Raw genomic sequence first — 13,251 nt, forward strand, 5'->3', positions numbered from 1 at the left:
GTGTTTTGGCTTTATCCAAAAATCCCATGAAGTTCAGCCCGAAGCAGCTCAGCAGCCGGTGGCCAGATCCCATCGGAGGATGAGGATGCAACCGTGCACCGAAAATGCTGGGTCATCAGGCAGCTGGTGTCGGGGCAGGTTTCAAGGGTGTCGTTGGTACAATCACCCGTGGGGTGAGAGCCGGGCAAGGAGGGGCAGGGTGGGTGTCGGAGCAGTGTTGTTAAAGCACAGCGTCCCTCCTCGGCTGTTAAATACTTCATACCCGGCTGAGGGGAGAGCCCCAGCGCTTGTATAATTCATGCTCCGAGTTTCTGCCTTGTTAGCTGTGGGAGCAATCATTACTTTTAACGGTGGCTGGTTCTCCTGCCCAGCATGGACACCGGCCACGCAGGGAGCCACCGCAAGCGTGGCTGGAAACGGGCAGAAATGGGGCAAATTCCAGCCAAGAAATCCCCTGCTGAGTCATTACCTTCTCCTCAGGGCTGATTTTATTTGACTGCAAATATTTAGAAATCCTGGATAAAAGCTACGGGGCACGTTGAATTTAAAAAGGCAACAAAATTTTCATGCGGGTGACCCAATTTTAACATGAAACACTCAAGTGGCAGGAGATAAGATCAGGCTGATGGAGACATCCCTCTCTCTGGGTGCAGTTTGGCTCATTAAAACAGGGATCAATGCTGATAATAAATGAAATATTTAAGACTTTTGAAACCACCCCCAGCTACTCTGAGGCTGTGACGAGATCAATCCTGGCTGGGGGCTGCCGGAGGGAGGTTGCCACATCTAAGCCGGGACCCCGATGGCAAAACTGGCAGGGGCTGGGGCTGGTGTACAGAGGAAGAGGTTGCCAAAATGCAGCAGGTCAGGTTTTTTTTTTTTAAAATGTGACCTTTCTTCTTTAAAAAGCTTGACCCAATGCAGCTGAATTGTCGTAGAAACAAGAAAAAAAACTCTGTGGCTGCTCTCTAAGCCCTTGCAAGCGCCAACCCTGAATGGCGTGATGGGATGCTAATGGTGTGTAAAACGCCCGAAGCATCTAAGGTAGGGAAGAAAAACACAGTTTTTCTCTTTCCTGAGAATCAGGAAAAAAAATCAGGTTAAAAATTATTCCTGAAATAATTGCAGCATGGGGCATCTCAGCACAAAGTGGATATCAAGGAGCCTACACCGGGGAAACGCAGGCTCTTTCTCGGCACGGGCATGCTGGCGTTGGGGTCACTGGTCCCTCAGGAGGTTTTTCTTGTCTTTTTATCACCTAAAGGGCACGCGATCCCTAGGGTCACCGGGGCGCATTGCGTCTTTAACCCCATGCAGCTTTGTCTGTAGCTGAAGTGAAGGACAGAGGAAAGAAAAAGTGCAGCTATTTCTCTTCCAGCATCTTTTATCTGAGGGCTGAGGGAGCTGGGGGTGTTCAGCCTGGAGAAGAGGAGGCTGAGGGGAGACCTGATCGCTCTGCAGCTCCTGACAGGAGGGGGCAGGGAGGGGGTGTTGGGCTCTTCTCCCACGTAGTTAGCGATAGGATGAGAGGAAATGGCCTCAAGCTGCGTCAGGGGAGGTTTAGGTTGGATATTAGGAAAAATTTCTTCACGGAAAGAGTGGCCAAGCATTGGACCAGGCTGCCCAGAGAGGTAGGGGAGTCCCCATCCCTGGGGGTGTTAAAAAAGCGGGCAGACGTGGCACTTTGGGACATGGTTTAGTGGGCATGGTGGTGTTGGGTTGATGGTTGGACTGATGATCTTAGAGATCCTTTCCAACCTTAGTGATTCCTAGGTTTTATTCTCATTATAAAATAATCCAGCCAGCAAGCCAGGAAACATGAAATTATTCCTCTCCCCTTAAATGGTTTAGTGGTGGACTTGGCAGTGTTAGGTTAATGGTTGGCCTGGATGATCTTAAAGGTCTTTTCCAACCTAAACAATTCTATGATTCTATGATCTTTTGGCCTTTTGTTTGCCTGGGAAACCTGGAGGAGCGTTTGGGTTTGGACAAGGTCGGAGCGAGGCGTCCACCCCTCGCGCGGCATCGGCCTGCGCAGCCGCACGGAGGTTTGCCATCCCCGTTTGAAGGGGATCTACAGCAGGTACAAGAGTCCTGTACCTGCTGCGAGAACGTTACTCGGAGCAGTCGATCTGATAATCCCTGGAGTGAGATCCACAAGTGGTATTTTCATGGGAAATACGAGCTGTCATCCTGCTAATGCAAGCACAGCCCGAGGTCCTGCTCGCCCTGCTTGGATGGTGCTGGTTATTCTGGCCTAGGAGGTGGCTCAGGGAGCTCAGGATGGGGTGCAATTTCTGCCTGACACCCACCCCAAGTTGGGCAACTCACACAGGGCTGTATTTTGCCTCCTTCGGCTTGTACCACACTGCGTGGGTGCAAATTGGGCTTGCGAGCGGGAGCGCTGGCCTTCGCAAACCATCCCTCCAACCTCTTTCTCTGCTGGTATTTCACATCTGTAAAGGGGGATTCTTCTTACCCACCACACAGCGCGTCTGCAAAGTTTAATTTCTTTGCTTGCTTTTTCTTGTAAAGTGCTTTTTCCCTGGCTGGATAGATGAGGCAGAGAAGACAAAGTCATCCTCTTCTCTTTATTTTCAGGATTCCAGCTGAGTTTGGCTTCCCAAGGGTTGCGCTTTTGATGCAGCGAGCTGGCGGAGCAATTTAGCCGAGTGCAGGCTGGGAATGGCATGCATTTTGCTGAGGGCACGTGTAGGGAAAAAGCAAATGCGATGCAAAGGTGATGTGTTTCCAGGGGAATTGCAGCCCTGGAGCAGCTTCATCTTTGCACTGAGCTCCCTCAGAAGGGGATGCTGCGATGTTTGTCACCTGCGTGGTCCCCTGCGGGTGACAGCTCCTACTCCTAGCACCGAGGGCACAGGGGAAGGCTGCTTCCCCTCCTCAGCCCACCTAATTCATCAGGATACTGGTGTAAATGGGAGAAGCCGTGCTTGGTCTGGACCTGCCGACACGCCAGCTGCATGAGGCCAGCGGTGTTCGCTCTGAACCCAGCAGCGTGTCTCCCTGCGGGAAAAGCACGTTTGCATTTACCCACAGACAGAAAGCAAAAACCAGAAAGCAAAATAAACCCCAGAAGCCCTGTCCCATTGCTTTGTACGATGCACGAGCCGAGCCCAGCGAGGGCAGGACCGGTGGCAGGCAGATGCTGAGCCGCATCTCCCCCATCCTCTCCCTGCAGCCCCCTCCAGCATCACCCAGCACCGAGCCAAGCTGGCACAGGAGATGTTTAGGGCTCAACCTTCCACCCGGGGTTCACCCCCAGCAGCATCGTTTCGGGAAGCCGAGCTGCGGCCACGAGTTGCCATGGCACTGAGCCGCCCCCAAGGATGCGGCTGCGGCTCTCTGCCCTCCGTGACCCATTTCCCCGAGTTTTTGGCATCTCACCCACGCGCCCGTCTCTCTCAAGCAATTACCTGTGCTGATTGCTCCCCCTCGCATGTCACTGCTTAGATAGGTGCTTATATGTATTTTAATCAAGTGAGTCACGCAGGCGGAGGGGACCAGGCAAAACACTGTTTCTGTCCTTGTCTCCTTGCTGGGTAAATGATGGCTGGGAATTTACTGAGCATGAAACGCTCTCATTTGGGTGGATTTAGTGGATTCGGTGGCTGAACGGGTTGTGATGTGTTTAGAGATCATTTGGGTTTATTTTGGGCCTGAGATCTCCGTGCACCGTCAATCAGGAATAGCACCTTTGAATTACTGAGAGTTTTTATCACGCTATGTGGAAATGGCAGGAACAGAGGCTTTCCTGGATGGTCTGAACCCACCGCTTGAGGGCTTCAGAGCTGGCATCACAGGCAGGAAAACCACGCTAACCCCACCTCATCTGGCATGGTCTGGCCATGGGCTTCCAGCTGCAGAATTTAAACCACGTAAGATGGTGTTTTCCATCATATAACAGAAATGAAAATTCAGAGGGCAGCTCCTGAGCCGGCCCGGTGCAGCGCGGCTGTGCCAAAGTCCAGTTATGTCACTTTAATCGATACAACCTTGTTTCCTCTCAGGGCATCTCGCAGCAGTTAAGGATGCCTTAACGACACGCTAAATCCATTTGCTATCATCACTCTGGGCATTAACAGGCAGTAATTTAACACAGGCAGGGGAGGTGATGTTTCCAGGGTGATGCGTGCCGGCGGGCTGATGTGGGGAGGTTTTCCTGTGGGTTTGGGCGTAGGAATGGTTTGCGTTGCCTTGATTTCCCTGCTGAGCTTGTTTGGGAGGTACGAGATCCGCCGAGACAGGTTTGTGCCGGGGAGGCACATGGCAGGGAAGAGCAACGGTAGTGATCGGGTCTTACGGATCCTGGTTTTATGCTCGGAAAGCTCCAAGAACAGGGGGGATTAGTGTTGCATCGACTGAGCCGCGTCGGGAGGCAGCGCGAACATGTGCACCCCTCGAGGTGCTTTTATGCCTGTATCATCCTTTTAGTTTGAAGTTTAATCCCCAATAGCTGCGGCTTGCTGCATCGCCTGTCTCGTAACAGCCTTACAAAGCTGTGACAACAGGCAGGGAAAATGAAGCTGTCTGACAAATGACATATGACAAGGACTTGGAGTTAACTGCTTTTAAATTCATTATGGCTCCAAAAGATTGGCTTGAGCAAGGTGAATGATTTAAGGTGCATAATGAGATGGATTTAGCCTCCTTTTACTGCCGTTGAATGATCTGCGAACAAGCTTTGCTCTCTGCATTACCGTCGTTACCAAGATTTGTCAGTTTGAGGACCACTGGCCATTTGCGGTGGTGGCTCAGTCGCACGCTACCGACTTTTCCCTGGCAGCGCAAAACGCCAACTTCTCGGTGCTTTCAGAGCAAATACCTGCGGTGCCGCTCAGAGTGCCAAAACCAAAGAGGAGGCGTTCAAAGGGCACGTGGGCAACCTGGGTGCTGAACACTGCGGGGCTGCAGAGAGCTGCGCTTGTGCAAGGGTCTCAGGAGCCGCGCCAAAGTTTCCGCATTGCACGATGACGAGCATCCCAACAGGGAAGCCTTCCAGGTTTGGGATGCCCTGGCCGTAAGCACATATGGCACATCCGGGAGGCCCAGGGCTGCAAACTGCCATGCTTCAGCCAAAAATCATCCAGTGGGGCCAGATCCAGGCGCTCTGCCCCAAAATCAGCTCCCCAATTTCTAGCAGAGCAAGGCAAAGGGAATTATTCCCGTTTTGGGGGGAGGAAGGCACATCCTGCAGCAGCCCAGCAGAACAGCCTGTTGCTCAAGGTCCATTTGGGGCTGGTACCAGGTTGGAGTCCCGTTATGGTTATTTTATAGCAAACTAGCGGGATGCAATTATTCCAGTAACTCAGGCTAATCCTTTCTTAAACAAGAATTCTCTGCAGTCAGCCCCATCTCCAAAGACATGTGCCAACTTGGTGTCTTTCGGGCTGAAATATTGCTTCTGGTCTGCGTGTTTGTGGTGGTTTTGGGGAGGTATATACTTCTGAAGTGCAGCTGCCTCATTTTGTTTTACAATTCATAAGCAAACGAACCCGAATGATCCAGTGCAGTATGGACACTAAAAATAGCTTTAATCAATCAACTTTTTAAAAAGAAGAATGTTCCTTAAAATTATGCCAGCACCAGCCAGCGCTGCCTCTTGGGAATTTTATTCTGACTCATTTTTCTTCCAGTTCTGTTCTTTCTTTTTCTTCCTTTTTATTTTTTTCCTGTTCCTATTTACCAAATATCATTGAGTTTGGACTGTTTTCTGTTACTTACCATACAGCATGAGGTGGATATTGCAGACTTTTAAAGCTATTTTTGTCACTGGTGGCATGAAGGGATGGGAAGTGCTATTACTGTAATTTGCTGGTATTTGGGCAGCACCCCTAAATACTGGTAAAACAGGAACTAGGTACTTTTAATTCAATATTTCTGCACAGGAGCAGCTTCCCACCCATACGCAAACCTTTCAGGGTGGCCCATCCATCAGTCAGAGCACATGTTGTGTCAGGGAAGGTTTAGATTGGATAGTAGGAGAGATTTCTTCACGGAAAGAGTGGCCAAGCATTGGAACAGGCTGCCCAGAGAGGTGGTGGAGTCCCCATCCCTGGAGGGGTTCAAAAAACGGGCAGAGGTGGCACTCTGGGACATGGTTTAGTGGGCATGGTGGGGTTGGGTTGATGGTTGGGCTGATGACCTTAGAGGTCGTCTCCAACCTTAGTGATTCCTATTTTTAGTTTCATTACAAAATAATCCAGCCACCAAGCCAGGAAACATGAAATTATGACTCTGCCCTTAATTGGTTTAGTGGTGGACTTGGTCGTGTTAGGTTAATGGTTGGCCTGGATGATCTTAAAGGTCTTTTCCAACCTAAATGATTCTATGATTCTGTGAACACACAGATGCGGTGGCAGTGCTGTGGGGCTTGGTGGGACAAGGCAGCAGCCGTGCCCACCCCATACCCTGCTCTTCCCCCATCACCTTTTCCTGCAAGTGCTTCGATGCTCCACAGCTTTGCAGGAGCCCCATTGCCATCTCACGCAGCGGCTGCTTTGCGGTCTGACCAAGTACGTGGGCATCCTCGTGGCCTCAGGATCTGCCGGACCACTCGGGTGGAGGACCGAGCCCCTCTCCTTCCTCCCCAAGCTCTCCTCCTGCAACCAGTTGCGCTCTTGCCGCTGCCGGGGGACAGATGCCGGGTTGGGTGGTTTACAAGCAGGTCCTCAGGTTTCTGACCCGCCTCGTTTCTAAAGGCAGATAAGGCTGTGCTTTTGCAAAGGAGGAATTACAGACCTGAGTCCTGCTGCTCTTCGATGAGCAGTACATACCCAGCTCACCAAGAGCGACCTGAAAATCCCAGTCTCTCAGATATGTGTGTGTATATATATATCTATACATGTGTGTGTATATTTAGTGCATTAGTCACATCTTAGGCTATAAAAACTGAAACTTCATTTGGCTGCTTCTTCTGTAAACATATGTTCTCCTTGTAACTAGAACTTGGCTTTTATTGCTTTGTGTTATTCCTCAGCATCGTGTGCAGTACGTACAGATACGATAGCAGTAATAATCACAATACTGCCAAATCCGAGCATTTAAAATAAGGGGTTAAGTCTCCAAAATCCCCTGAATGGCTTAAAAATAATAAGATTATGTGAAAATAGTAAGCACCGTGATCTTGTCTTGCTGCTTTTCAGTTGCTGGGTGGTTAGGCTTTTGGCTCCCGCCTCTCTCCAACATGGACATTTAGAAATGAAGATTGGGGTTGGGGAGGGGAAATTTTAAATGAAGCTGAGACTGATCCCTGTGAAGGACCTGAGCATTTGAAGGAGCACGTCCCTCATCACGAGGCATGGGATGAAAGCAAGGGAGTTTGTGACACAGCGGTAATACGGTCCTGGCATTTTTTTCCTGTGTTTACTGCAGAAGTATTTTTAGAATTAGAGTGACGGATGGTAGAGATTATCTCCCTGAAAATGGCGAGGCACAGACTGGCTGAACTGCCTAGAGAAGGAGAGCGGTTGCGTTATGGGACGTCTGAGCCTAACCTATACCCACGTCACTGGAGGTTTCTGCTCTCGTTATTTGGAGCGGGGAAATGACCGACGCAAAGCGAACACAACACAAACCAGGGCTGCAGACATGGCAGTCTACCCTGTACCTGTGCAATTTTAGTATAGGTATGGAAAACCTAGCTTTCTAACAAGGCAAGCAGTTTCTCTTTAAGTCTTTCATTTTTATTTTTCAGAAGGCCCTCAGATTTTTAAAGAAAATATTAGACTTTGACCTGCAGGCCAAGAAATCCCCTTATAGCATTGCACAAATGTGTAAGAATCTGAAAGTCTTCTAGAAACGGGAACTATCCACATTGTTTTGCTGGCTAAAATGCGTGAAACAGAGATCCAAGTTGCATCATTGCAGTTAATTTTACATTTCTCTTTGGGCCAAGAATCGGAGGTTTATGGCGGGAAGGAGCTGGGAGATGCTGGGTTTGGGTTCGGTGTTCTTCAGTTCAGCAGAGTCATTCTTCTGCCTGACACCATCCACGTCGCGGTGTACAAAGAGGAGATGGAGCCATCAGGCCTGGCTGCTGTTCCAGTTTAATTAGATCTGTGCCTCAACCAGTTGAACTAAACGGACGCAAAGCACAGCGTGAGCGCTGCAAGCTCAGGAAGGACACAGCTGATTTCTGCTTTTGCTTAGGTTTCTTCTGTTGCCATAAACTCAACGGAATTAAGTCTTTTTTTAAAGTTAAACGTGAGGGTCTGGAGGCCAGGGTGTTAAAGTTCTTCCTCTGGGTTTCACCCTTGCGACCCGTGGGCAGGTCTGCGTGCCACCGGCAGAGGTGCGGCAGTGACGCCGGTCTGCCCTGTTCCTCTGCTCCTCGGTTTGGGGCCTGAGGTCAGCAATGCAAAAAGTCACAAGTGCACTGCTTTAAAAAGGGGGAGAGGAAAAGAACAAGGTAAATCAGAGGCCAAATGCAAACTTGTCTTCAGGAAACACTTGCTGCACTAAGAAAAATTGTTGATGCGCTGCTATGAAGTGCCGTACCGCTGCAGGCGTCCTCGGCCAGCTCTTCACCCTAAGATGCAAAGCGGCTCTGATGTCCTGGTCTGCTCTGGATCCACCAGAGAGCAGGTTTAAAGACAAAATATTTTTTCTGTGTTTGTTAGCTGGATTCCTTAATTAATCGGTAATGTCCCTAGGAGATGAGAGTCTTGCTGTGTTGCTGCCTCGGTGATGGAGGGGCCCTTTCTAACCCCGCTGCCGGTGGCAGAGGGCAGGGGCTGCTGACGGAGGCAGGAGGTGCCAGGAGGTCTCCCTCTGGGCAGGACACATGCACAGCTCCTACTCAATTTTATTTCGGCTTGCCTACTCCTCAAACACGTCCACTGGCACTGATACCAGTGGCTAGGTGATGTGGAGCCAACGAGTGGCCACCCAACCCCAACCCTCTGCATTGGGCTCCTGTCATTGGTTTTACTGCTGGAAACACTCATGCCGTCTTGAGCAACGGCTTCAACACACCCTTGAATTCCCATCCGTCTTTTTAAATCAGGTCAAGGCCTTACCAGCTGAACTGGCATGGCAGAGGTCAGCAGGAAAAGCGGGTCTTGCCCATGCTGAGGCATCTTCTGGCAACCAGAGCTCTTCATCCTCAAGCCACTGGTCTTTCCCTGGAGGCAATTTCAATAAAACCATGTGAAAAGCTTCTGGAGAGCAGCAGCATCACGAAGCCATCAGCACTGGGAGAGCATCAGCATCAGCCCTTGCTCTAACAGCATGTGGGGCCAACAACATTTTGGGGCAGAGCCGGGTTTCTGTGTCGCCACGTCTAAACTCGGGGCTAGATTTCAGCGTAAGAGACTGCGTCGATCCCGCAGTGCGGTGCTGCGTGGCCGGGAGCAGCCCCCCCCGGGCGGGCAGGGCTCTGCCACTCCCCAGCTCCTGCCCAAAGGGCGTCCGGGGGATTTGAGCTTGGCCCAGATACGCTGGAGATGTCATTACCCTGGAATTTGTGGCAGAGGAAGAAATATTAAGCAAATCTTTTGCAATTATCTTTGCCTCCAGCGGTTAGTCTAGATCTCTCCTTTGCATTTTTTTCTTTTCAAATCTCCTAGTCGTGAAGTTGGCTGTTTTAAACTGGGTGGTGCTTCGGTGGCCTCGAGAGCAGCAGTTTCCATGGTAACTCAGAAGTACCCGGTTTTGCACAGTCACGGTTTTAGCGGGTTGCAGCCACCACTGCTGCCGGAGGACCAGGAGGATCCCGAGCCAGTCCCGTCCCAGCTCCGGCAGCACCAGAGTGTGTGCCACTTGGGGTTTGGGTTTGCCCCGTATGGCTGAGTTTGGTGTTACCATCCCTCACCTTCCTTGACCTCCTGGTTGCAAAAAAGCCGGGCAGGGTGTGCGGCAACGCTGCAGGGTCACCCACGAGGCCGTTCTGTGCCGTGGAGCTTCTGTCTCCAGCCACATCCTTGCTATTCGTGCTGGCACAAGCCTGCCATTGGATTGCTGTGGAATTTTCTTCACCTTTTCCTCTCTTTTTCTCTTCTGGGTGTTTTCCCGTCATTATCAGAATGGGGCTTTTATTTCTTGCTGGCCATTTCGAATTGCCCAGGCTCCGTGGGGAGGATGCGGTGAGAAGATGCTCTCTGTAATCCCACCTTGCAGAGCAGCATCACCTCCCGCTGCCCGGGGATTCACCGTGGAGCATCTCCACGTGGCTGCTGAAGGCCAGATGGCTTTTGGGGGGAGCTCTGGAAAAGCAGCCAGCCAGGGGTTAAATCACAGCTTTTGGGGCTCCTCCAGAGCCAGGAGCAATTTCAGCCAGGAACTGAAATTCCCTTGAATATCTGTGCACCGGAGGGAGGGAGGATTAGTCCCGTTAGGGCAGAGCACTCGGGGTAATCCCGCTCGTGAATTAGGGATTTCGCTGTCGTTAATCTGATGTGAAAATAAATAGGGCAGGAGCTTAATGCCTTTGAGGGAGGCGCAGGCACAGGTGGAGAAGGTGGGCTGGAGGGGCTGGGCAGGGACAGGACCGTTCGGCTCAGACCCCTCCAGCCACATCCCCTCGGGAAGGGTCCTGGGACCAGGGAGGAGAGGAGCATCCCTGGGAAACGTCCAAGCCCTGAGGGGGGGCTTCTTCTTCCCTCCAGTCCATTCTCCAGCCAAAGCAAAAGTGTTCCCTACAGTGGATTTTCTTCCACCTTTTCAGACTTTTCTTCAAAAGCAACACAAGTTTTCTTTTGTCGCTTTTCTTTTAACATGTGGCAGTGTTGCCATCTTCCATCTCGCGGCTGTGCCTCACCCTTGGCTACACTGACAGCCTCTAAACGTCTGTGACTACAAAGCCATGGGAGAGCCTTTCTTTTTCTCTTAGAAAATTAAAACAACTCTTCCAAAATCCTGAAAGACATCAAATTCAGCTTTGGTGTTAGATGGACAGGGGACAGTGGTGGCTCTGCCTGTCTTTAAGGAATCGGGACACTCATTTCAACTCCGGTGATAATTCTTCTTATGCAGGTGATCATTTAACCATAAACCCCACAATTAGGTCATTTAGAAGAAAGAAAGAAAGAAGTTTTTTAGAGATCTGATGAGCAGAGCGCCTGAACAAAGGTCTGGGATAGCTCAGCAGAACAGGGGCTTTACACCGCAAACATCTTCAGCCTTAGGCTTCAGTCGCTCCACTGAAATGGAAAATCAGGGGCAGATGCCAGATCGAGAGGGCAGGCAGGTTTTCTGCTCAGAAAATTTTCTTCTTGAAATGTTTGTTATTTTGTGTCATGAGGAGAGTGATCTGAGCAGCAAAAGGCACCGACCCAGAAGCCAGGAAGACCCTGGGATGTGGGAGACCCCAGCACCCATCAGGGCTTCCCATACTCCTGAGGAATCCCTTCAGCAAAGGGCTGTGCCTCTGCCTTGCTGGGGACAGGCTCTTCCATTTTATGTGAAAAAGTCCGTCCTGATCGAATGTTGCCATCAAAAGGGTCCATGCTGACAAGTCATTTTTGACAAATCATTTTTTTCTAATGGAAAGCAAAACCTAATTCTCGATCAGTTCTGCTAGAAGCCAGGGCTCAGGCAGTGGAAAGCAGGCTGGAGGACAGTAACGCAACCAGCAACCCTTGAGGGATGATGGATTGAAAAGCCTTATCGCCCCTGTGGCAGGGAAAAGCCTAGGTTGTGCGGTTCCGCATTGCTGGAGCAGCCCAGGACGGAGCCGGCACGAGCCCAGGATCAGTGTCCCAGGGCAGAGCGGAGGAGCAAGGCTGGAGCAACCAGCTCCAGGGCCAGCGTGCTCCCCTCCTCCAGGGGGAGCAGGAGACCTCATTCATCATCACCTTTTTTTAAGAGTTCAAAATCTGCATGCTTTTATTTTTTTACTTTAAAGGGAAAAAAAAAAAAATCTGCCAGTATAATAAGTGAAATGAATGCAACTGCAGGTACCCTGGGAATAGCGCAGGAGCCGTGTTTACAGGGAGTTCCACGTGAATCCCATGAAGCAATGCAAATGTTGTAAGTAGGATGTAGCCACGGGTTGGGCTGTGTTTGGGTCTGATGCGGGCTGTTTTCTCTGTGGAGTAGGATTACCGCTCTGCTTCTAATTAGGCGAAAGGAAAGGGGATCCAAAGAGCCCCTAAAGATGTTAAAAATCAGAAAGAAGTCATTGAAGGGAGGGAGAAATTAAAATAAACTGACATTGGTATTTCAGCGATGCACGAGTCCTCTGGGGCTGTGGCCAGGCGCTTTGCCTGCTCCAGCTCCTTCTGCATCGCTGACGGGGTGAGCTGGGATTTTATTTCATTTGTTTGTTTGATTTCATGCATTTCCATTTTAGACGAGTGGGTTTCCAAGTCTGACGTGTTTGGTCTCCAGCATGGGTTCCAAGGTGTTCCTAGCTCTGAATTTTCAAATTAAAGCCCTCTCTAAAACAAGAAGTGGTTTGGGTTCAGGTTTTAGGGAAGCTGCAGGACCTGACCCTGCTGATTGCTCTTTTTTCTTTTAATCTGGATAAATGAGAGTGTGTGCAGAAGTAGTTTGAGACTGCAGCCCTGCACTTGCCTAATCTTATGCTGCAATAAATCTTACGCTGAACTGCTAAAATGCCAGATAAAATACTTCTAAAAGCAGCAGGGATAAATATGGTAGGTATTTTTGTTCAGGTTTCCAGAGCAGGAGAATTGTTGTTATCAGAAATAAGACAGTGTCTATGTGCTTCTTTCTCTGTGATCCCTTGCTCACATGCGCTTGTGTGTTTGAAGGCATAAAGGTTTATTCATACACAGATGTTTCCAATTATTTTCCTAAGAACAGTTCTCTCATTCATGCTTAATTTGTGAAACTCCTGTTTAGTTCCCCCAAAACTTGTTTTATTATTTTTAATAGTCATACCAGCAGCAGTAATCATAAGCTCTGGGCCTATTTTCCTCAGATGCAAATCACCACTTACCACTTTGAAACTATCAATGTTAGTGCAGCTGAGCACTGGTAGGTCCTGTAAGAGAATATAGTCTTTTTTTTTGGTGACTGGAGACATCCAACCTTGAGCCGTTTCCATCCCTGTCAAAGCCTGTGCTATGCACCCTGGGTCCTGGTTTACATCCCGTATCCCAACGGCCACCATCCTTGGCCCTACCAGCTTGTGCCACCGGCTTGGCTTTGTTTTGCCGTTATCGTCAGTCATGATGTAGAGCTTGAAATGGACTCTGTAGCTCCTTGAGACTTAGAAACGGGGTAGGAAGGAGACAGCCTGCGTTCAGCACCCATTCCCAGGACTCG

The 13,251-nt window shown here is 50.0% G+C and overlaps 1 protein-coding gene across 1 annotated transcript in view; it reads left to right on the plus strand.

Annotated features, from left to right (window-relative positions):
• The window catches only part of CACNA1H (calcium voltage-gated channel subunit alpha1 H), a 257,431-nt gene that overhangs the window by 117,188 nt on the left and 126,992 nt on the right, over nt 1-13,251 (plus strand). The gene's annotated exons all lie outside the window — the stretch shown is intronic.

The sequence above is a fragment of the Pelecanus crispus genome, chromosome 11 (assembly GCF_030463565.1).
Source record: "Pelecanus crispus isolate bPelCri1 chromosome 11, bPelCri1.pri, whole genome shotgun sequence".
Lineage (NCBI taxonomy): Eukaryota > Metazoa > Chordata > Aves > Pelecaniformes > Pelecanidae > Pelecanus > Pelecanus crispus.